At 39.7% G+C, this 22,496-nt stretch overlaps 1 protein-coding gene across 2 annotated transcripts in view; it reads left to right on the top strand.

The window, feature by feature from the left end:
* The window catches only part of htr4 (5-hydroxytryptamine receptor 4), a 137,298-nt gene that overhangs the window by 80,663 nt on the left and 34,139 nt on the right, over positions 1-22,496 (top strand). The window lies entirely within an intron of this gene.

Below are 22,496 nucleotides of genomic sequence, written 5' to 3' on the forward strand. Positions count from 1 at the left end.
TATCCTCCTCATGTGTATTGTCCATGTCCCTCCATTACCCTTCATATCTGTGTGTCAATCTAAAATTTTGAAAAGCTACCAGCCTGTCTGATTCCAATTCCATGAGTGGACCTGGTAACACATTCCAGACACCCATCAGTCCCTGAGTAATAAAATACTTTCCACCCACATTGCCTTTAAGCACCCCCAGCCCCACGTCTTAACACTTCTACCCCGGAGAAAAGATTCCGAATGTCCACCATACTTATGTCTCTCAGATTAAAAAAAAAATATGATGTCCTCTCAGCCTCTGATGCTTCAGGGAGAATACCCAAGTTTGTCCAACCTTTCCTTCTGGCTCATATTTGGGCAGCATCTTTGTAAACCACTTCTGCAAATTCTCTACCGTCTCCTTCATCCTTCCTCTACTGGGGCAACCAAAAATGCACACAATACTTCAAGTCAAATCAAGTCAAGTCACTTTTTATTGTCATTTCAACCATAACTGCTGGTTCAGTACACAGTAAAAACGAGACAACATTTTTCAGGACCATGGTGCTACATGAAACAGTACAAAAACTACACTGAACTACATGAAAACAACACAGAAAAAAAATACACTAGACTATAGACCTACCCAGGACTGCATAAAGTGCACAAAACAGTGTAGGCATTACAATAAATAATAAACAGGACAATAGGCACAGTAGAGGGCAGTAAGTTGGTGTCAGTCCAGGCTCTGGGTATTGAGGAGTCTGATAGCTTGGGGGAAGAAACTGTTACATAGTCTGGTCGTGAGAGCCCGAATGCTCCAGTGCCTTTTCCCAGACGGCAGGATGGAGAAGAGTTTGTATGAGGGGTGCGCGGGGTCCTTCATAATGCTGTTTGCTTTGTGGATGCAGCGTGTGGTGTAAATGTCTGTAATGGCAGGAAGAGAGATCTCGATCTTCTCAGTTGACCTCACTATCCACTGCATGGTCTTGCGATCCGAGATGATGCAATTTCTGAACCAGCCAGTAATGCAGCTGCTCAAGATACTCTCAATACAACTCCTATAGAATGTGATGAGGATGGGGGGTGGGAGATGGACTTTCCTCAGCCTTCGCAGAAAGTAGAGATGCTGCTGGGCTTTCTTTGCTATGGAGCTGGTGTTGAGGAACCAGGTGAGATTCTCCGCCAGGTGAACACCATGAAATTTGGTGCTCTTAATGATCTCTACCGAGGAGCCAGCGATGTTCAGCAGGGAGTGGTCGCTCCGTGCCCAAGTGTGGTCTGACTAAAGTTGTATAACTCTGCAGCATAACTTCCTTACTCTTTTACACACCAGCCTTTCCAGTGAAGGGATGGATTCCAAACCCTTTCTTTACTACCATATCCACTTTAAGTGAACTATAATTTTGGACCCCAAAATCTCTACGCACCAAAATGCTAATAAGGGCCCTATCATTAACTGTTTACATTGGGGCTATCATTTGACTTACCAAAGTTTAAAACCTCACACTTACCTAAATTAAACTCCATCTGCCCATGTTTGTAATGGATCTACAGTCTGCTATATTCTTTGGTAGTCCTTTACGCTGTCCACAGCTCCGCTGATCTTGGGGTCATCCACAAACTTGCTAATATACCCATCTATATTTTCATCTCTATCATTGATGTATATCACAAGCTGAAGTCCCAGCAGCAATCCTTGCCAAACACCACTGGTCACACACTTCCAGCCAAAGCAACAACTTTCCATCTCACCATCTTTTATGGGCAAGCCAGTACCAAATCCAAACTTGCAATTCACCCTGGATTCCATGTATCTTCTGCTTCTGAATCAACCTACCATGAACAATCTTATCAAATGCCTTAAAGGCCATATAGATAACGTCTACTGCCTTATCCACATCAAGAATCTCTGTCACCTTCTCAAGAAAACTCTATCAAGTCTGTAAGGCAATGGTCTGCCTATCCAAAGCCATGCTGACAATCCTGATGCAGGCCATGTCTTTCAAAATGTGCATAAATCCTATCCCTCATTATCCTCTTCAACAGCTTATCTACCACTGACATGTGGCTCACTAGCCTATAATTGCCCAAATTATCCCTATTTCGCTTCATGAACAAAGTCATACTTGCTACTCTCCAGTCCTCCGGGACCTCACCTGTTGCTAGTGAGGACGCAAAGACCTTTGTCAAAACCCCAGCAGTCTCCTCACATGCTGGGACATATTCTGGGACATATGCTATCAGGTCCTGGGGACTTAGCCACCTCAATGTGTTTCAAAGACCTAGCACTGCCTGCTCTTTAATCACAGAACCTCCCAGCACATTCTTATTCCCATTTGGTTTTTGCTAGCCTTCAAATCCTTCTCCTTGGTAAATAATGATGCAAAGTACTCACTTAGTATTTCTGCCACCGGCTCAGGCTCCAAGCACAAATTCCCACTTTTATCCTTGAGTAGACATACCCTCTATTTAGTCATCCTCTTCTTTTTTGACACAAGTACAAAATGCCTGGGATTCTTCTTGATTCTCCTTTCCAAGGACATTTCATGGCCCTTTTTGGGCTTCCTAATCACCTTCTTGAGAAAATTCCTGCTATCTTTATACTCCACTAGGGCACAATCTGATTTTAGCTTCTTAAACTTTCGGGTAGATGGAGCTCATCAGCCTGGGAAGGCAATCCGTCTAAGAGAGGGAACACTCTGATTTCAAACCTCCGCTGCCTTGTAGCCATACCTGCTCATGGGAAAGGCTTCAGGAGTAAACCCTTAGGACAAATCCAGAGCTGGAGTATCTAAGGCTGTCCGACGTTGTCTTCAATCTCATTCTAGCAACTCCTGCAATGACACTGGTGCCAAGCTGCATCAGCCCTTGCCCTTCCTTTGGACAACATCGGTGGCGTGGAGAGGGAGACTTGCTGCTTGGGCAACAGCCGGTCTTCCATACAACCTTGCCCAGGCCTGTGCCCTGGAGAGGGCTTTCCAAGCAGAGATCCATGGTCTTGTGAGACCAGCGGATGCCATACCAACTTTACATAAGCTTCCTTTTCCTTCCTGGCTAAATATAGTACCTATCAGGTCATCCAAAGTTTCCTTACTTTGCTATCCTTTTCTTTGCTCCTTACCAAAACATGCCAATCCTGCACTGTGATCAGCTGGTCTTTAAAAAACTCCCACCTGTCAGACATGGATTTGTCTGACAACAACTGCTCCAAACCCACACCCCTTAGCTCCTGTCTTATCCTGTCATAATTATCTCCCAAGTTATTAATTTCCCACAGGATTCAATTCAATATCCTTACCCATAAATATTTTAAAACATACTGAGTGTGATCAATATTCCCAAAATGTTCACATACTTTCGGACCTGTCACCTGGCCTGGCTCATTTCCCAAAACTACGTCCGGTATATTTTCTCCTCTAGTTGGACCCTCTACATACTATTTCAAGAAACCTTCTTGAATGCACTGAAGAAATCCCACACAATTTAAACTTCTTGTAAAGAAAACTGAAAATTTAATTCAAAATAGAACTTTTGCACTTCTGGTAGGTTTTGATTCCCAAATAAGACATCACTGACATCCACACCAGTTCAAGCCTTAAATCCAAGGTAGTAAATCAGACCTTCAAAAGATATCACATTAACTTTGGACATACCCGGAAGGCAGGCTGTTTTAATCCCTTAACCCAAATACCCTGTTTCACTGCCTAGTTTCGAAACAAAATGAAAGGTCAGATAAAATCAAGATAATATGCCAATGCAAATACAGTCCATTCCCTTCATTCTTTTAAACATCCAAATCAATTCACCTGGAGCTGTTCATCTCTAAATAATTAGGTCCATTTTAAGGTATATAATACAAGAAAGTGATGAATGTAGATTTATTTACTAGAATTCAATTTAGTTATAATATTAGCACAGTTTCATTGTACCATTGAAACTTAGTCCAAAACTAAAGTTGATAGAAGTGCAATTTGTCAGATAATTCAGAACAAGAATAAAAATAGAACTGCCTGCAAGGGAATTGCTGCTTAATGGTGTAATAAATCATATAGCTGGGAATCTGATAGAAATTGATTTCCATTGATTACACCTTGCAAACACATAGACTTATGTCCTTTTGAGTGCAGGTGATAATATTTTGGTATCATAAACATCTTCAGAGCTCAACAAACTGATCTATTTTACTCAACATTGTTAATCAATAGAAAGGGTATTGGCTGCTGATAATAAGTTGCCTTAAATGTAAAAAAAAATCCCAAGAGGCTTCAGAGAAGTGATTTGCAACAATAAAAATTAAATGGAAGTGCTGATGACTATAAGCTTAGTCAAAGGACAAATTTTAAGACCTGTCACAAAGAATAATAAGTTAAAGAGAAGATCTGGAGTGATTTAAATGGGGCATTTTAGATGCCTGATATTTGAGATTAGGAATATGATTGGCACCAGTGGAACTATTACAGACAGAATAGTTGAAAAGCAGCATTTGAGGAGAACAGGAATGAAGGATCTGAGAACTTAAAATCAAAATAAAATATTCGACTAAAGATGCCACATTGCATACACATGTGAGACTAGAACCTGGAGCCAGGCCTGAAGCAGACAGCAAGGAAACAGAGCCATCACTTAACCGACAAACATCGACTAGAGTTTTATATACACCGTGCTCTAAGGAGACCAGATGGCCATCTCATTCAAATTGACATTTATTTATTTATTTATTTATTTATTTATTTATTTATTTATTTATTTAGATCAGCATAGCAAAACTTCCAATTTCCAGATACACTTACATTTACATTTCTTCCCCTCACAGACATCAGGTATCAGAAAACTTACATCAAAATATAGACATCACCACAACATCCTATACAAAAGCCCTTATTGGTATAGCAGACAGGTTTACATCTACATACTGCAGAAAAGGTTGCCATGTTTTATGAAAACTATTTGTTTTTGAGTGTACCATACAGGTCAAAAAGTCCAAAGGAATGTATTCCATGATTAATTTACGCCAGCCAAAAAGTCCAGGGGCCTTATCGGATATCCAACAAAGTAAAATGTTCTTACTCACACAAAAAGTCAGGATTAATAATACGACTGCTGGGTAGGTCTAAGAGAAAAGACACTGGGTTCAGTTCAAGCTCCATCTTCAGAATCTTTTCCATCTCACCCAAAATATTACTCCAATATGTCTGAAGTTTGGGACAAGTCCAAAAACAGTGGATGAAAGTTCCAGTATTTACTTTACATTTAGAACACATTGGAGAAACCCCCGTCTTAAATTTCAGGAGGCGATCTGGATTCAGATGGGCTCTATGCAGAATTTTGAGTTGCAATACTTTAGTTCTATTAAAAACTGAAATCTTCTTTGCATTATCACAGACGTCTTCCCATGTTTCAGCTGTAATTTCTACTCCCAGCTCTTCCTCCCAGACCCTTCCCAGCTGCTCAGCCTCTCCACAAGAACATTCCCTCAGGATGCTGCAAAAAGTACTAATGGAGACTTCACCCTTAGAATGAAACACCATCTTTTCTATGTCAGAACTATAGAAATCAGTTAACAATGACATTTTTTTCTATATATAATCTTTTATCTGAAAGAAACGAAAAAGATCCTTGTTGGGTATGTTAAATTTCTGTACTATTTGACTAAAAGACATCATCGTTCCTTCATCAAACAAATCTGCTAGGTGGAAAATACCCTTAGAAATCCAAAGTTTAAATCCAGAATCCATTATGCCAGGCTGAAAATCTGGACTGCTGGATATTGAAGTGAAGGGTGATACTTTCGCTGCATTGCCCTCAATTTGTCGCACGCCCTCCAAGCCCTGACTGTATTAATTGTTTTTGGATTGCGACAATATTCCTTAACGAGCTTCATCTTATTGAGGAAAAACAAATTAATAAGAGGGCATTTTGTTTGTGAAGCTTCAATGTCTAGCCAAATTGAGGAGGGGTTCCTGCAAGCCCAGTCAACCACATAAGATAAAAAGGAACAATTGATATTTTTTGATGTCTGGAAAATCCAGTCGCCCTAGACTACTGGGAAGCTGTAACTTAGATATTTTAATACAGGGTCTTTTTTTTTGTTCCAGATGAAAGAAACAAACCAGCCATTTTTTTTTAGTATTTGTTGGGTAAAAATGACTGGAATCATTCATATTGGGTAGAACAGATGAGGAAGAATGTTCATTTTGAGCAAGGATATTCGGCCAAGCCAAGAAATGGGAAGAGTGCTCCATTGCTCAAGATCCTGTCTGATTTTGTCAAATAACTGTGTAAAGTTAGCCTTGAACAATTGTTCAAACGTAGGTGTGATAAATATGCCTAAGTAAACAAAACCTGTTTGCTACCATTTAAAGGGGAAAACACCCTGAGTGTCAGGTGCCTGCTGCAGATTCCCCAGAGGCACAGCTCTGATTTAGTAAAGTTGATTTTATAACCCGAAAAGGTGCTAAATGAATTGATGCATTGTATAAGGTGGTGCACTGACATAGCAGGGTCTAATAAGAAAATTAGAACATCATCCACATACAATGTAATTTTATGTGACTTTAGTCCTATGTCTGGAGCAAATATTTTGGGGTTTCGCCGAATAGCCTCAGCCAATGGCTCGATCACTAGTGTGAAAAGTAGTGGTTATAAAGGGCAGCCCTGCCGGCTGCCCCTCAGAATACTAAAATTATCCAAACTAATACCATTAGTGAGAATCGCAGACAAAGGGTCATTATAACGAACCTTCACCCACTTAATAAAATTATTGCCCAAACCAAATCGTTCTAAAGTGAAAAAAAGATACAGCCATTCGACACGATCGAAGGCCTTTTCTGCGTCTAAGGAAACAACCAAGCCGTCCACTGCCCGTTGCTGACGTGCCTGAATCACATTACGTTAAGTAATCTTCTGATATTGTTAGATGATCTACGACCTTTTACAAAGCCCGTTTGATCCTCTTTTAAGATAAAAGGTAACACAGTTTCTAATCATGACGCTAAGGTTTTAGATAAGATTTTAAAGTCAACATTTAACAATGAAATAGGCCTGTAGGAGGCACAGTCTTCAGGGCTCTTTCCTTTCTTAATAATTAGGGAGATATTAGCTTCTGTCAATGATGGTGGGAGGAGACCACAATTAAATGCATGATTGAACGTGTTTAGCATAGGCTCTGATAATAACCCTGTGAACTCTTCATAGCATTCACTAGTGAGTCCCTCAGGACCAGGGGCCTTCCCACTTTGGAGCTGTCTCACAGCTTCCTGTATCTCATGTATAGATAATGGAGCATTGAGGAGGGACTCTTGTTCAGAAGAAATGCCTAGGAGATCAAATTCCTGAAAAAGGACTCCATCCTAGATTGCCCATCATTACATTGCTCACATTGATACAGTTTAGAATAAAAATTCTTAAACACAACATTAGTCATTTTAGAAGTACTAGTGAGGGATCCTGTCCCATCCCTAATTGAAGCAATAGTCTGAGAAGCATTTTTCTTTCTAGCTAAATAACCACCAGACATCCACAAGTCCTAGTTTTCCACATAAATCCATGATTTGTTTGGACTGTGAGGAGAGCAATGGGGGACCACTAGGCACTCTGTCCATCAATGGGTCCATGAGACAATTAAAATCCCCACCTACAATAATGTTTTGTACTGAAAAGCTTGTAAGTTTGGAAAAAGCATCTGTTAGGAGTTTGAGAGGATTAGCTGGAGGGCAGTAAACATTGAGAATACCATATTCCTCCCCATATATCGAAGCCTTAACAATCACAAATCTCCCATACTTATCCTTAATGCAGTCTAATAACTTAAAAGATAAGTTCTTCCTAATTAAAATGGCCACCCCCTACTCCTGGTATTAAAAGATGAAAAATAGACTTGATCAAATCCACTCTGTTGCAGTTTTAGATGTTCTTTATCATTTAAATGTGTCTCCTGCAATAAGGCTATATCCACCCTTTCCTTTTTCAGGTTTAGTAGGATTTTCTTTCTCTTGATTGGTGAATGACTCCCCTTAATGTTCCAAGTGCACAATTTTAATATATTACTGGTCATAACCCTTTATAAAAACCATGTTACTCCGGAGGAGTAGAAACCCGACTTCAGATCAGCTGAGCAGCAATAAGTAAATTTTTAAAACTACACACAGAAACAAAGCGCCAACAGCACTGAACAAGAGGACTTACCCCACACTTAAAGGGGATATCTGAACCTTCTAGCACCCCATATTATGCCCCACTGCCAATATGACATTTAACATAGTCAAAAATGAAAACAGGGCATAATTTATCAATCCACAGATTTGTTACTGTCATGTTTAAACTCCTTCGGGCTGGAGCAGCACTGCTAATTTAAACAAATAACTAAACTGTATTAATCAAAACAAGCATGTTACCCATCCTATAAGATATCTTGCCGTCGAGTAAAGGACAAGTAAAATAAAGCGACCATCGAGCATGTTATTGTCCATAACCAGGGCTACACAACATACTGTATGCATTCTTTAGCCCAACGTCTCCACAAAAGTTTTAGCTTTGCCAGGAGAATCAAATATCTTGGTGGTCCCATTGTAGGTGATTTTCAGCGCCACTGGGTATAGCATAAAGTACTGGATTCCGGATTCTCTCAGCCACTTCTTTACCTGGTCGAATTCCTTGCACTTCCGAATAATGGCTGCCAAAAAATCTTGAAAAAACATAAGCCTGGATCCCTCATATATTAAAGCCTGGGCATCAGTCCCACGGTGCCTCGAAGCCTCCATCACTCTTTGCTTATCACCGAGATTATGGAACCGCACAAGGATAGGTCCAGGGCGTTGGCCTGGGCCCGGTTTTGATGCCAGTGTACAGTGAGCTCTTTCCACTTCAATGCGTCCAGCCTTGGTTTACAAATCAAAGAAATTAGGCAGCCAGCCCTTAAAATACTTTGCTGTTTGGCTGCCTTCAGGTACCTTCAGGTAGACCGAAGTATTCGTATATTCTTTCCCCTACCTCTGTTCTCAAGATCATCAACATGGTTAGACAGGCTTTGAACTTGTTTTTCTAAGGCCCGGATGCAGCTTTGGGCCTGATCAGCTACAGTCTCTACTGTGGATACTCGGCCCTCGGCCTCAGTTGTTCTTGTATCAAGATTTTTAAGCTCCAATGTGTGGTTCTGGAGTGTTAGAGAGAGTAGAGCCAGCTTCTCATCAATCATTTTGGATATGTTCTCTGTAACTTCCTGAATTACTTGATGAAAAGCAGGGTCCAACATGTTAGCATAGCTAGCAGCTGCTAGTTCCTCAGCCCTGGGCGAGCGCTCTGTGCTGCCCATCTTGGCCGTCTTTTTAGTATCTTTCAATGGCATGGTGTTGAAGCAGCTCAAAAAGAATACTCATCAATGTTCATGTCATTAAATCCGACACTTAAGCATTTAAAAAAAAGTTGAAACGGATAGGTTTATATGCGAAATTATCGGTGTTACGGTGCTGAGCTCAGCAAAGCAGACTTTTCACTGCACCACCATCTTGAAACCCCCCAAATTGACCTATTTGTAGACTTTGGGTTTTGTCAACATGAGTCACGGATTTGCATGCCACCTTTGTGGATAGCAGCAATAATCTGGAAACAGGAAGCACCCTATCTTCAGCAGCCTTTATGCAACTTCAAACACCTTATCTGGAATCCCAAAACCACACCAGACTGAGTGCAAACTTACTGGAGTCTTGCGTTGGCTTGGGAAAACCTACCTGGCTGTGAGGATGGGGTGAGGCTTGTTGGGGAAGAGTACATGGAAAAGAATTCTAACTTCTTCCAAGGGCAAGTATTTGATACAGATTACCAGATCCTGAAAGTAGTTCACTGAAAGCCAATTCTCTAATCAGAAGTTAGGTGCAATACAGAATGAATTTCTACCTCATGAATTGTAGATGTGAAAGATATTGAGCTGCTTTATGATTTTAAGTTAATATGGTTATGAATTAGATGTTTGACTGAAGAGCTAATTTTAATACAAGATATGAAAAAGATCCAAGACCAATGCCAAGACCTTAAGGCTAAAGTAATAGCCAAGTTCCTCATGCAATGTAAGTGCGGATACTTAGAAAGTAAGAAACTTTGAAAAATGCATATAATAGAGAACCCAACTATTTATTTGCCTGGCAGATTTAACCTGGTTTAGTGGATAGAACAAAGGGATGCTAAGTGTTAGTATTGATGCCACTGACATTACTGATCAGTGCATCCATAATGTGCCATTTACACTGTTGAGAAGAGTTTTTTCCAGGGTCATTGCCAAATATAGCGACTGACTTAGAGAACTTAAGTAAATATTTCTTTTACAAATGGATTGAATTACAGAATAAGAATGGGTGGTGTTTATTTTTAGATATATTTGTATGTTTATATGTTCCCTGCTTTTGTGCTCCAGTTTTCTGATCATTATAATAATTGAACAGAAAACAGTCAACCATATCTCCAATAGGATATATCCCTCAGCTTTGTGACATCACTTTAAACAAAACTAAGAAGCATGTCATTTCCCACTTCTTTCCAGTGCATTAGCCAGTGTATTGAGCAAGGACTGAAGTAAAATTCAGCACTACATCCTAGTAAAGAGGAAAAATTCTAAGAGAGGGATGAACCAAGCATTAAGCAATAATGTTAAAAATGATATTAACGGAGAAGATGAAAATAAGCTGAAAGTTAGTTGTAGGCTTGAAAATTTGCATAAATTTAGAATCTAGCAAGGAGAACTCAGAAAAGTGTAGAGATTCCTAAGGAAGTCTTGGCTAGAATAGAAAGAGAGGTGTAGTTGGCCTTTGAGTAGAAGACAACCATTAAGGTACTTCAAAAAAGTATGGTCACAAGATAAGAATCCTTTGTGTTGAAGATTATTATATTAGCATTGACAGAGGATTGGGTAACAGATAACAAGCAGCAAGTAGAAATAAGAAGGCCATTTTCATAAATGTTGTCTATTGAGGTTTCACACAGATCGGCGTTTGCAAATTTTTGGTTCACAAAACCAGTAGGTAGAAAGGCAAGTCACAAGGAGAAAACAAATTGTTTAGATGGGTACTGGTTAGTTAAGTTAGCAAATGAAGCAGAATGTGTCCAAATGTAAGGTTGCTCATTTTAGAAAGAATAATAAAAATTCATGCTCCACAAAAGAGATTTGGGACCTCTTATGCACAAAATTCTGAAAAGTAGCACACAAGTGCAGCAGGTAATATGGAAGAGTCATTACAAGTTTGCCCTTGTTTCGGGAAATATACAAGTAGAGTGGTATGCGCATAGAGCATACTTTCCCAATAGCTATGTGCACCACTTGCCTAAAACAAAGGAAGAGAGAAAGAACCTCCCACACTTGCTCTCTATATACCCAGGATATTTGAAACTGGACACCAGGCAGCTAACCAATGTGAAAAGCAGCTGCAGTTTCTAAACTAACCAATCATGACAAAGCGACTTTTGACAATCAGAATAAGCCATGCCCCCCACAGGACACTGCATGAGTGAGACCATATCAAGAATAGTATGTTGAGTAATGAGCTTTACCAGGTGATTGACTTTTCCGTGGGTGATCAGTTAAGGAACAGTGACTACAGCTCCTTAAGTTTTAAGATACTATAGCTATAGATAAGGATATCTCATGCCATACATAAGAGTATTAAATTAGAGCAGAGTAAGTTATAAGAGCATTAGGCAGGAACTAGGGAAAATTAACTGGGACCGCTGTTTTTGGGCAAGTCCACATCTGACATATGGAGGATGTTTAAAGACCAACTGCTCAGAGTCCAGGACAAGTATGTTTCAGAAGGAAGGACAAGGATGGCAATGTAAGAGAACCTTGGATGCCAACTTAAGAGAACCTTGGATGCCAACAGAGGTGATGAATTTAGTCAAGAAGAAAAAGGAAAAGCATGTAAAGCTTAGGAAGCTAGAATCAAACTGAGCCCTTGAAGATTATGAAGAAGCCAGAAAAGAAATCAAGAAGGAAATTGGGAAAACCAGGAGGGGGCATGAAAATTCCTTAGCAATAAGGATTAAATAGAATCCCAAGGTATTCTATACATACATCCAGAGGAAGAGGATAATTAGGGAGAGGGTGGGACCACTCAAGGATAAAGGGGGGAACATTTGCTTAGATGAAGAGGATGTGGCTAAGGTCTTTAATGAGTACTTTACATCACTATTTACTAAGGAAAAGATGCGTGGGGGACAGGGAGATCAGAGCTGAGTGTATTGATATGCTAGAACATTTTGAGGTAAAGGATGAGGTAGTTGGCATTGGGTCACTTAAAGTGTATTAACGTAGATAAGTCCCTAGAGCCTGATGGAATACACCCCAGGTTTTTGAGAGAGGCTATAAATGAGATTTCTGGACCTTGACCAACATCTTCATGTCCTCACCAGCCGCAGGTGAGCTCCTGGAGGACTGGTGAGTAGCTAATGTTTTTCAAATTTTCAAGAAGGGAACTCGGGATAATCCTAGAAACTATAATGGTGTTTATCATGTCAGTAATAGGGAAGTTATTGGCAAGAATTCTTAGGGATAGTATTTACGAGTATTAACCTAATTAAGGAGAATCAGTGAGACTTTATTCGGGGCAAGTCATGCCTTATTAACTTTATTGAGTTTTTTGATGAGTAGATGAGTGTGATTGATGAAGGTAGAGCAGTGGATGTTGTGTACGTGGGTTTTAATGAGGCATTTGACAATGTCCCTCATGGGAGGCTCATCCAGTAGATTCAGATACATGGGATCCATGGTGAATTGGCTGTTAAGATTCAGAACTGGCCTGCCTACAGAGGGTAGTGGTCAAAGGAACTTACTCTAGCTGGAAGTCTGTGATTAGTGGTGTTCCACTGGGATCTGTACTGGGACCTGTGCAGTTTGTGATGTATATAAATAACCTGGAAGAAAATGTAGATGGGTAGGTTAATAAGTTTGCAGATGATATGAAGATTGGTGGTGTTCTAGTTAGCATATAATACAACAGGATATACATCAGTTGCACATATGGGCAGAGAAATGGCAGATGGAGTTTAACCCGGCAAAATGTGAATTGTTGCACCTTGGTAGGTCAAATGTAAAGAGTCAGTACACTGTTAAGGGCAAGATTCCTAACAGTGTTGATGAGCAGGGAGATCTTTGGATCCAAGTTGATAGCTCCTTGAATGTGACTACACAGGTTTTTTGCAGGGTGGTTAAGAGATCATATGTCGTGCTTGGTCTTTGTTAGTTCAAAAGTCAGGAAATTATGTTGCAGCTTTATAGAACTCTAGTTAGGCCGCATCTACAATATTACATTCTTTTATGGTTGCGCCATTATAGAAAGGCTTTCTCTGGAGCTGCAGATGCTGAAGGAAGATCTGATAGTGGTTTAGAAGGTGATGAGAGGCAATAGACAATGGACAATAATAGACAATAGACAATAGGTGCAGAAGTAGACCATTCAGCCCTTTGAGCCTGCACCGCCTTTTTGAGATCATGGCTGATCATCTACTATCAATACCCGGTTCCTGTCTTGTTCCCATATCCCTTGATTCCCCTATCCATAAGATACCTATCTAGCTCCTTCTTGAAAGCATCTAGAGAATTGGCCTCCACTGCCTTCCGAGGCAGTGCATTCCAGACCCCCACAACTCTCTGGGAGAAGTTTTTCCTTAACTCTGTCCTAAATGACCTACCCCTTATTCTCAAACCATGCCCTCTGGTACTGGACTCTCCCAGCATCTGGAACATATTTCCTGCCTCTATCTTGTCCAATCCCTTAATAATCATATATGTTGCAATCAGATCCCCTCTCAATCTCCTTAATTCCAGCGTGTACAATGTGTACAGGCATAGATAGAGTAGACAGACAATATCTTTTTCCAAGGGTTGAAATTCTCGCACCAAAGGGAATGCATTTAAGGTAGGAGGGGATAACTTCTGAGGAGATGAGGAGCAAATTTTATTTTAAACAGAGTGGTGGGTGCCTGGAATATACTACCTGTGGTAGTGATAGAAACATTCGAGACTTTTAAGATATGTTTAAATAGACTCATAAATATGAGGAATATGGAAGGATATGAACATTGTGTAGGAAGAGAAGATTAGTTAGCCATTCAATTACTAATTTAAGTGGTTCAGCACAATATTCCACTGCTGTACTGTTCTAGGTTCTATTTTTTACAATGAAATATTGTTTTGGACTCTTTTTAGGAAAGATATATTTCTTTGGAGTAGTTTACAGAAGGTTCACTAGGATGTCCTGGGTATGGCATTTGGAACTTATCTCACTGGAATTAATAAGAATGAAAGACTGTTCTGCTTAAACATAGAATATTCTTAACTGCCATGGAAGAAAAATGCCAAAAGATGTATTTCTTCTTATGGCAGAGATTAGATCCAGATGGTATTCTCTAAAAAGAAAGGGTTATGCATTCACCAATGAAAAGAGGAATTATTTATTCTCCCAGAATGTTGAAGGCCTTTAGAACATCTTGCATCAGAGAGCAAAGGGGGTAGAATCATTATGGATATTTAAGCCTGAGGCAAATAGATTTCTAATTCGAGGTTTGTGGGAAAAGAATAAGAAACATGGAATCAGCCACAATCATGTTGAGTGACAAAGCAAAATGGTTCACTCTGCTACCTACTTCCGAAGGTCTTAACATTTATTCCAATGGGAAAAAATAAAATCATGAGTTATGGCAGAATGGAATTCCTTCTTTTCTATAACTATATAGAACTATCATCCCTGGGTCAAAACTGCAATAGAATATACGATTCTTTGTTATATTTAGGCAAACTTCAATATTATTCTTATCATCATGACATTGTTACTTAAAGTTATAATAGTTTCAAACTTTGAGAACAACAAAAATAACTAACAAAGAAATATTTGGGCAACACACACAAAATGCTGGAGAAACACAGCAGGCCAGCCAGCATCCATGGAAAAACTACAGTCGACATTTCAGGCCAAAACCCTTCAGCAGGACTGGAGAAAAATAAAGCTGAGGTGTAGATTTTAAAAGATGGGGGGTCGGAGGTGGGGAAGGAGAGAGAGAAAAGCACCAGGTGATAGGTAAAACCTGGAGGGGGAAGGATGAAGTAAAGAGCTAGGAGTTGATTGTGAAAGAGACAGAAGGCCATGGAAGAAAGAAAAAGAGGGGAGGAGCACCAGAGGGAGGTGATGTTCATGCCATCATGTTGGAGGCTACCCAGATGGAATATAAGGTGTTGTTCCTCCAAACCGAGTGTGGCCTCATCCCCATTCTGATATGTCATTTTAATTCCACTTCCCATTCCCATTATGACATGTCACCAGAATAAGCGGGATCTCACAGTAGCCACCCATTTTAATTCACTTCCCATTCTGATAGGTCCACCAGAAGAAACGGGATCTTCTATTGGCCGCCCATTTTAATTCCACTTGCCATTCCAATTCCAATACGTTTATCCATGGTCTTCTCTGACAATGAGGCCACTCTCAGGTTATAGGAGCAACACCTTGTATTCCGTCTGGGTGGCACCCAACCTGATGGTATGAACTTTGGTTTCTCAAACTTCTGGTAATGTCCCCCTTCACTGTTCCCCATCCCCTCTTCCCTCTCTCACCTTATCTCCCTGCCTGCCCATCACCTCCTTCTGGTGATCCTACCCCCTTTTCTTTCTTCCATGGCCTTCTGTTCTCTCCTTTCAGACTTCCCCTCCAGTCCTCTATCTCTTTCACCAATCATCTTTCCAGCTCTTTACTTCATCCCTCCCCTCCTGGCTTCCCCTGTCACCTTGTGTTTTTCTCTCTCCCCTACCCCACCTTTTAAATCTACTCCTCATCTTTTTTTTAATCCAGTCCTACAGAAGGGGTCTCAGCCCAAAACCTTGACTGTGCTTTTTCCCATTGATGCTGCCTGGCCTGTTGAGTTCCTCCAACATTTTGTGCGTGTTGCCAAGAACACAACGTATGATAAATTCTCAACATCTGGACACACAATACAGACAACTCACTGAGTTGGTGCAGCCTGCTCTCTGTGATGAATTCAGCATGCAGTCTGTGATATCAGTGTTGTTTGTTGGCAAACTTCTTCAGCACAGGGCCAGTTTCCCAAATGGCTAAAAGTTAATCCTAATCTGCACCACTTAAAGCCAGCCTGCACCTCGAAAGGAGGGGTGTTGTGGTGCTGATAGGTGTTTAGGAATCTTGGAGAAATTCAGGAATGATTGCACATGAAAGGCTGTACGATTATATAAAACTACAGAGAAGCTGATGACTAAAGAGGTGGAGAAAGTTCTATTTCAGTCAGAGGCAAGGAAACCTTCTGACATGAACTCACATCATAGTGGGAGGAGATTACTGTCATTTTTAGTGCATCAAGAAACTCACTGATCTATCACATATTCAGGGTTAGCGAAAACATCTTCAAATTGCATCAACTACCAGAATAGCTTCTAATACTGCTCAAACACTACAAGCACTCACTCATCAAGTCTTCGTTGTTCCTTTGCACCACCACACATTTAAAGTATGTCTGTCTGCCTGTCTGTCTGTCTGTCTGTACATTTGAGTCTCACAGCTTGCATACCTTATTCAATCAGGACATATACAATGCATGCTATTCATTGACGAGAGCCTTCTCTCAATGATCATAATCATCAGCAGCAACAGTTAACCTGTAGGGAAGAGTACTGGGTGTGTCACCGTACGATCTTGGAGGAGACAGTGTTGGCCATCATTGGGGTTGCCATTACTGTATCCACACTCAGTGTCTGGGTAGAAATAACTGAAGGTGACGGTTTCCTCATAATTAATCTCACTTTCTCTTCTGATTTACAAGCTATTGATGATGCAAGCTGGCGCTTCTTACCTTCCCCCACTGGCCTACTCTAGTGCTTCTCTACTTCCAAAGAAGCAGAGACTAAATCCTGGCCAGACAGTGGTTGGGTACTGAAAGAGTAAGATGAATACTCAACTGCGTTTGATGCAAACAATTCTAGACATAAACACAGACATGGGCATCCACAATTTAGAGATAATTAATTTAAACGCTATCTTAGAAACAGATTCTGCATGTGAAGAGCTATAGTCATGACTGGCCTTCATCCAGGATTGGGATAAATGATTGCTCAGGAGCCAGCTTCCCAAAGGCAATTGCATGCAAGTTCTCCTACTGATGCAAAAGGAAATGTCAGGTGCATGAAGATGCTTGTCAGAAAGTATGGGTGGAATGTTAAGGAACATTGAGGAGTTCAGTGCTAACCTTGCACAGATTTTGTGCAGAGATTAGATCACATCCTTTCTGGTTTGGAAGAGGCAGGTAAATCCATTGGATCATTTGAGAACTTAGGGGCAATTGATTATCTCATGGGTAACATCTCACTTTCCAGTGCAGCACAAGCAGAAGCCATGTAATATCTGGATACCCAGACACATTGCCACTTGAGATCCAAGTGCTCCCAAAACACCCTGCCTTGAAATGGTCTCCTGATAAGAGTCATTCTCTAGTGGTCTGCATCTCCTTCAGCACCCGTGCCTCCTCCCACACCCTCAAACATCTTTCCTGCAACTTAACTTGGTCTGTATTCACCCTTTGCCTCATACAGTATTGCAGGTGGAATGAAAACGATTAATGCATATACACCTGGAGTCAACTACGTAAGTTTTACCTTGAAGAAACAAAAAGCCCTTCAACACCTGCCTGACTGTTTCCTGTTGAAACTTATGGACCAGAATACGATGGAGTGTTACAAAAGATAGATTCACTGGCATCAGATCAGTTTGGCAAATTGATAGATGGCATGATCTGCATATTCTACATATTTCTACTAAGAGTTCATTTATGATGCTCTTATTAACATAGCCGAGGGAGTGATCCATGCCACAAACCTGTCACCATGATAGAACTGATTTGGTGTCTCATGGAGCCAAATTATAAAGCTTCAGAGTACAAAACCCAAAAAAAATCATGTTAAGTCACTATTTCAACCCTGCCATGGTATTGCTTCAGGCATCTCTCTTTAGATAGAGTGTAAGTGCCTAAGTTAATACTTGAGAGATGTTCCAGAGCTGAGGAATTAAACTTACAAGGAGAGGCTAAAGGACAGTTGATAAAGCAACCTTAATTCATAAAAAGATTAGTAGAGTAACTGCTCTAAATGGCTGAAGAACCAAGCAGCAAAAATAATTCATCGGGGAAAAAAACATCTTCCACAAATGATTAGTATTTAGGATGCATTGCCTGCTGGGTTAGTTTCAATAGAAGCTTCAGAACGTGATCTGGATAAATACTTGGAAATAAATGTGAGCAAGCAAGAAAAAGGAGCAGAGCCTTGGGGGGATCTGGCTTGCATTTGAAAAGATTTTGGAAAGATGGCCACCTTCTGTGTTGAACTAATCTATGATTCTAAATTAAGCTTTAACTACTCTACTAATTTACTCATACAGCTGTCGAGCAATGAAGCAAATCTGTTTGCCTTTACTGGGCACTCGAGAGTCTTTGCCTTTTAGAAAAGAACTCATTAAATGAGATCTTTCAAATCCTGAAAGCCATTGAAACATATTTAATCTAATAATATCATAAGTAACATGTTCACACATATTATACACATTGTATTAGAGGAATTGTTGGAATATACAGTATGTGTTATTTGGGAAATTACTAAAGATGTACAAAAACAGATTAGGGGAATGTTTTAAATGTTTAGATCAGAAATAGACCCAGCATAAATATGTTAAGTTTGCAATTATTCTAATGAACTTATTCATTTTTAAAGTGAAAGCCGTAGTCCAATGTTGGGTGTTATTCATGGACCTCAGAGTATCGGGTAAAATTTGTTTGAAAAAGGAACTGTGTCAGAGATGCGGTTTGTGTTGCAGTTTTAATGACCTGGCCAGGAAACTGGCTGAGCAACAAGGTAATAGGAGGGCACTTGTACTGGAGGAATGGAAAGATATGAATTGGCACCACAACCGTTAACTGAGCTTACAGATGACTTAATTGATGAGGTAGCACATAACATCCAAATGTGAGATTGCTCATAGAGGAGAACTCATGCAGTTTTAGTGAAAATAATTTTTAAAAAGTCAGGTTTAAGAGACTTAATGCTCCAGATACTCAAATCATTGCAATGTCATGGACTGGAGCAGAAACTAATCAAAAAGGCTGATGGAAAATGTGCCTTGAAATCAAGTGTACTGAACTACTGTAGCTTTATAAACTGCTTGGTTAGACACATCCGAAACATTTCATTTGAGGGAATTCTGCAGAAGTTTAACAAGATTATACCTGCTAAATTGCAAGGAGAGATTATTAATTTCAAGATAAAGTGGCAATATCTGTGCTATTAAGGGGAACTAATAAATTTTAAAAATTTATTTATTGAGATAGAGTGCAGAGTAGGCCCTTCCAGACCTTCCAGCCATGCCACCCAGCAACCCTGATTTAACTCCAGCCTAATCACGGAACAATTTACAATGGCCAATTAACCTACCAACCAGCATGTCTTTGGACAGTGGGAGGAAACCGGAGCACCCGGAGGAATCCCACACGGTCACAGGGAGAACGTACAAACTCCTTACAGACAGTGACAGGATATGAACCTGGGTCAATGGTACTGTAAAGCATTGTGCTAACCACTATGCTACTGTGCTGCCAGTAAAGTGATATGAATACATTATTTCCACAGTTTCAAGAATCTAAGATTAAGGAACATCACTAAAACTTAAATCTAGGCTTTTCAAGGTAGGAACTGTTCTACATGTAAAACCTCTTGGAATTTAAAAGAAAGAAAATTCTCTTCCACAAATGGCAATTAATGAAAGGTTGATTTAAAAATTAGAGTTGATATACTTTTGTCAAATTGCATGGGGAGAAGAAAATAATTTGTTACAGATCAGCCAAGGCTTTATTGAATACTAGAATAGGATCAAATTTTGAATCATGAATTCCTATCCTATTGTCTTGGACTATGTTTTCTTCTGTTTAAAAGAATTGAGTACTTTAGTCATTTCTTTGAGAAAATCCATAATAACATGTTATTAACTTCTTAGGGGGACAGCTTTCTCCAATTTGCCATCACACTTTAGCAGAACCCTTCTTTATCCATCTGTCTTTTTGACAGTCTTTTCTCAAAGTAATGTTCCTCTAAGAAAATTAAATTCCTCCAAGTAAATTCCCAGCAACTGGAGTTATGAAATGCAAGATCACCTTAGAACTGCTGTTTTGTTGGCAAATAAATTACAGACAGACAGACAGACCTACTTTACTGATCCCGAGGGAAATTGGGTTTCGTTACAGTCGCACCAACCAAGAATAGTGTAGAAATATAGCAATATAAAACCATAAATAATTAAATAATAATAGGTAAATTATGCCAAGTGGAAATAAGTCCAGGACCAGCCTATTGGCTCAGGGTGTCTGACACTCCGAGGGAGGAGTTGTAAAGTTTGATGGCCACAGGCAGGAATGACTTCCTATGACGCTAATGATGTTAAAAGATAGCTAATCACCATGTCTCCCTATTAATAATGCTTTGACAATTGCCAAGGAACAAATCAGGTGCTTAATAAGTATAAATGTTAAATTGGCTGTAGTACATACAGTATATATCATACTTAAGAATAGAGATAAAGATGGAAACAGAGGCATAGGAGACCACCAATGCTGAAAATCTGGAGCAACGCACAAAATGCTGGAGGAAGTTTTGCATATCTTAAGTCATATTTGCTACCTCTAATTAATTATTTTTGAGGAGTTAATTGCTATGGGAATATCTATGAAGTTAGTTTACATGGACTTCCAGAAGGCATTTGAAATAATTGCACACAAGACATTGATTGTGAATATTAAAGTGCATGAAATTGATGGGAAAAATTATTAACCTTGTTAGGAGGAAATTTGTATTAGTGATAATAGATGTACTTAAATAGGAAGAAAGTGATAATTGTTGCCCCACAAGGATCTGTGTTGGGACTGCAACTGGTCACTGTGTTGATTTACGGCTTAAATCACACGAGGCAATTGGAGATGGGAACAAGGGTAGACACTTTAGATCAGGGAATTCCAATATGGGGTACACTGACCCCTCGGTTAACGGTAAGGGTCCATGGCATAAAAATGATTGGGAGCCCCTGCTTTAGACCCATAAGCTGTTGTGGCATTCGATATGATAAAGGCTAATCCAACGTTCTTCAAATACACTCATCTTCCCTTTCCTCTTAGCCCTTGATTTCTTGTTTGGATAGAAATATATCTCAGCCTGAAATATACCCAAGGACCCTATCTCCCCCATCCCCCTGGAATGATCTATATCCAAGTTCTCATGACATAGACATAAGTGAAATTATAAGTATACTGTAGATTGAAGCATAAAATTGATTCTGTAGTCAAAAGAATGCCAAATGGATTGAATTATGCCAGTAAGAGAGTATGAGATGAGAGTATGAGATTGCTCCATAAAGACTCAATAAGGGACATACTGTATCTGAGTAATGAAAATCAAGGAAAAGTGAAGATCAAAGAATCACAAGAATGCAATGGATAGCTATATATAAAGAAAAACATTTTTAATCAAAAGTACTATAAAGGGGAAAATATTCACTATAGATTTACAAGGCAGTGCAGTGTGAATTGCCCAGAGGATTCCAAGAACTAAATCATGAAGAGAGATAAAACAAGCTAACTCTGTGGCTCCTGGAATGAAGATGATGCTGAATAACTTGACTGAGGTTTCTCAATTTTTAAAAGAAATTGAGTGAACATGCAGAGAGGAACTTTGTTGCTAGTGACAAAGGCAAGGATAAGCAAATTTAAGCTTAAAGTTAGAGCTGAGCCACCATGGAGATGCACTGGGAAATTCATCTTCACCAATAGGGTACAGAAGTCTGGAACACTCTCCCTCAGAATGTAGTTAATGGTAGATCAATCTGTTGTAATGTGAGTATTATTAAAAGTAAATTAATACTAATCTGGAAGCTTTTGGTAACAAGAGGCAGGATCCGGGGTTGGCGGGGTCTTTAATTCCGCTCTTTTTACTCCCAGTATGCATTGTATATAGTTCCCCCACCAATGCCGCACGAGGTACCTGGAAGCCTCTGTATTGTAAATATCATTTGCCGTCCCAGATAAAGATGCTCTTTTTGCTATCAAGTTGTCGAATGGTCTTTTTGTAAAGTAGAAGTTACCACAGAATCAATCAGGAGTTTAATAGCCTAGGTTATGAGCAAGCTAAGAACAGAAAAATCAATATGAACTACCTGATTTGACCAAAATATACGGCACATTTTTTACAAAATAAAATTTTATATTTCAGTGAACATATTTATGTAGAAAAAAGTAAGCATTAGAAGTAAAAAATTTTAAAATGGCAAGGGGGTTATATAACTTAACCCTTTTTGCTGTTAGGAAAACAATACACCATGGAAAAACAAATTACAAGGCAAATCACTCTACATCCTCCTGACTTCATCTCAGATGCAAAATCTGCAGGTGTAATGACTTCACAGCATTGAGCATATAGTGGGTGTGCAAGTACTATCAAAATTATTATAATCAAT

Source organism: Hemitrygon akajei, chromosome 15 (genome assembly GCF_048418815.1).
Source record: "Hemitrygon akajei chromosome 15, sHemAka1.3, whole genome shotgun sequence".
Taxonomy (NCBI): domain Eukaryota; kingdom Metazoa; phylum Chordata; class Chondrichthyes; order Myliobatiformes; family Dasyatidae; genus Hemitrygon; species Hemitrygon akajei.